The sequence below is a fragment of the Neophocaena asiaeorientalis genome, unplaced genomic scaffold (assembly GCF_003031525.2).
Source record: "Neophocaena asiaeorientalis asiaeorientalis breed wild unplaced genomic scaffold, Neophocaena_asiaeorientalis_V1.1 scaffold402, whole genome shotgun sequence".
Lineage (NCBI taxonomy): Eukaryota > Metazoa > Chordata > Mammalia > Artiodactyla > Phocoenidae > Neophocaena > Neophocaena asiaeorientalis.
In genome coordinates, this window is record NW_020185319.1 from 131,247 (window position 1) to 133,598 (window position 2,352).

General features: G+C 49.5%; 1 protein-coding gene across 1 annotated transcript in view; it reads left to right on the plus strand.

Moving 5' to 3' along the window:
• The first annotated feature begins 304 nt into the window (after positions 1-304).
• The window catches only part of LOC112392148 (E3 ubiquitin-protein ligase RNF216-like), a 37,655-nt gene continuing 35,607 nt past the window's right edge, over positions 305-2,352 (plus strand). The window contains exon 1 of the mRNA XM_024733689.1: positions 305-382. The gene's annotated coding sequence lies outside the window, so the exon portion shown is untranslated. The remainder of the gene's footprint in view (positions 383-2,352) is intronic.

Below are 2,352 nucleotides of genomic sequence, written 5' to 3' on the forward strand. Positions count from 1 at the left end.
CGAGGGGTGGCGGGGGGCTGACGGGCCGCGGTCCCAAACCCTCCCGACTCGGCTCTGGAGGGGCGTCTTCTCGAAAAGGCGGCCACTGCTGCCCAGCCCTCGTGAGGCCTCCCCGAGTGTGTCAGAACTCTGGGCAGCGCGGGGAACGCGAACCCGACAAATGTGCCCGGAGCGCCGAGCGGCGAACGAGGCCGGTCTTCCCGCGTGAGATGTGGCCCGAATACCGTGTGGGACGATTGTCGAAAACTTCGGGCCGCTTCAGTCCCGTGACCAAGTTCACCGAGTGCCTGCAAGGTCCCGGTGATGTCCGCTGGGCAGGGTTCCGACATCAGCGAGCCGAGGGCTCTGTAGAGAACTCGGATGCGTCGTGATAAGCGTCTGGGTAGGGTTGTCCCAGGCTTTTTAATTTTTATTTATTTAGTTAGTTTTGACTGCGCAGGGGCTTTCTCTGGTCGCGGCGGGGTGGGGGGCTACTCTTCGTTGCGGTGCGCGGGCTTCTCATAGCGGTGGCTTCTCTTGTTGCGGAGCACGGGCTCCAGGTGCGCGGGCTCAGTAGTTGTGGCTCGCAGGCTCCAGAGCACAGGCTCAGTAGTTGTGGCGCACGGGCTTAGTTGCTCCGCAGCACGTGGGATCTTCCCGGACCAGGGCTTGAACCCGTGTCCCCTGCATTGGCAGGGGGATTCTTAACCACTGCGCCACCAGGGAAGTCCCTGTCCTAGGCTTTTTGATGCAAAGAGAAGATGACTTACCCTGCTGAGAGAGGGCTGGGCAGACTTTAGTATGCTGGCCTACTGGAAGACCTTTAAGAAATGGCCTTGCTTCGTTGGTGTTTTGTAGAAGTAATTTATTGCGGCTGGGGGTAGGGAGTGGTTGAATTTAAGGAAATATTTGGAGAGCCTGGGGCCAGATTTTGGACCTCCCCGTAAACTTAAATAGAGGCTTTAGATTTTTCTCCTGAAGACAGGCAGCAGTTAATAAAAGAGAAGTCTTGCAGCCCCTTTGGAGAAGTCTAATAAAGGAAGTTGAGATGTGAGTCTGGGAGACTGAAAGTTTATGAAACAGGATAGATGAGAGAGCCTGTGTTTACTAATTCTGATAGTTCCTGTTTAATGAGGGTTCACTAAATTCTAGGCTGTAGTTAGATCTTTACAGACATCTGTCTTTAGCCAGATGCTGTTCTAAAGATTTTCCATATATTAACTCTTTGACGCCTCAGTGCTGTGGGTTTTGTCATTATTCTTATTTTAAAGAGAAAGAAAGGGAGGTGCTGAAAAATAGCTTACCTGGTTGCAAAGCTTGTAAGGGTTAGTCAGAGCTGGTACTTGAACCCAGTTTGGCTCCAGAGTTCATGCTCCTAATTATCCTGCTATACCTGTGAACTTCTTGTTTGTTCAAAAAGTTCTTCTGGAATGTTTACTTTTGCCAGGCTGTGTCCTATGTCCTGAGGCTGTGGCCTCTCCCATTGCGGAGCACAGGCCCACGGGCCCAGCTGCTCTGCAGCATGTGGGATCCTCCTGGACCGGGGCACGAACCCACGTCCCCTGTGTCGGCAGGCAGACTCCCAACCGCTGCGCCACCAGGGAAGCCCAGGAATGAATGTTTTTTTAGCAGAGGAGATAGATATTAATCATAGCTTCCTAAATTGTAGATTATCATTGTGGTGAGTACTTTGAAGGAGTGAGAGGTGTGTGAACAAACAGTGGGGTTAGTCCAGAAAGGTTTTTCTCTGAAGAGGTGACATTTAAGATGAGGAACTGAAGGATGAATACAGTTAATTTGGTCAGAGAGAGGCAGTGAAGAGGAGTAACTCAGCCAGAGAGAAGAGCCTGAAGTGGAAGGCAGAAGCATGGAATGTTCAAGGACCTGAGCCTTGGTGCCTGCAGATTGGTGAATAGGGGGAAGAGGTATGAGGTGGGGCTAGCTAGTCAGCAAGGGCCATATGAGGCAGTGTTTCACAGGCCATGGTAAGGATTTTGGTTCTACCATGTTGAGATCTGTGTTTTTTTTAAAAAAACAAAAACTCAATGCTATGTGAAAATTTATCCTAGGGTGTAACCTGTAGACAGTATTGGGATAGAAGGGACAGGATATCACGAGTTCACAGAGGATTCAACTGTAAAAATATCATTGAAAACATTGATTTCTCCCCTTTGTGGATGAGTATATGCTTGCCTATCCATCCCAGTTTCTTTTTCTTTTCTTTCTTTTTTTTTAACATCTTTATTGAAGTGTAATTGCTTTACAATGTTGTATTAGTTTCTGCTGTATAACACAGTGAATCAGCCATATGTATACATATATCCTCATATCTCCTCCCTCTTGCGTCTCCCTCCAACCCCCCCCCCACCCCCC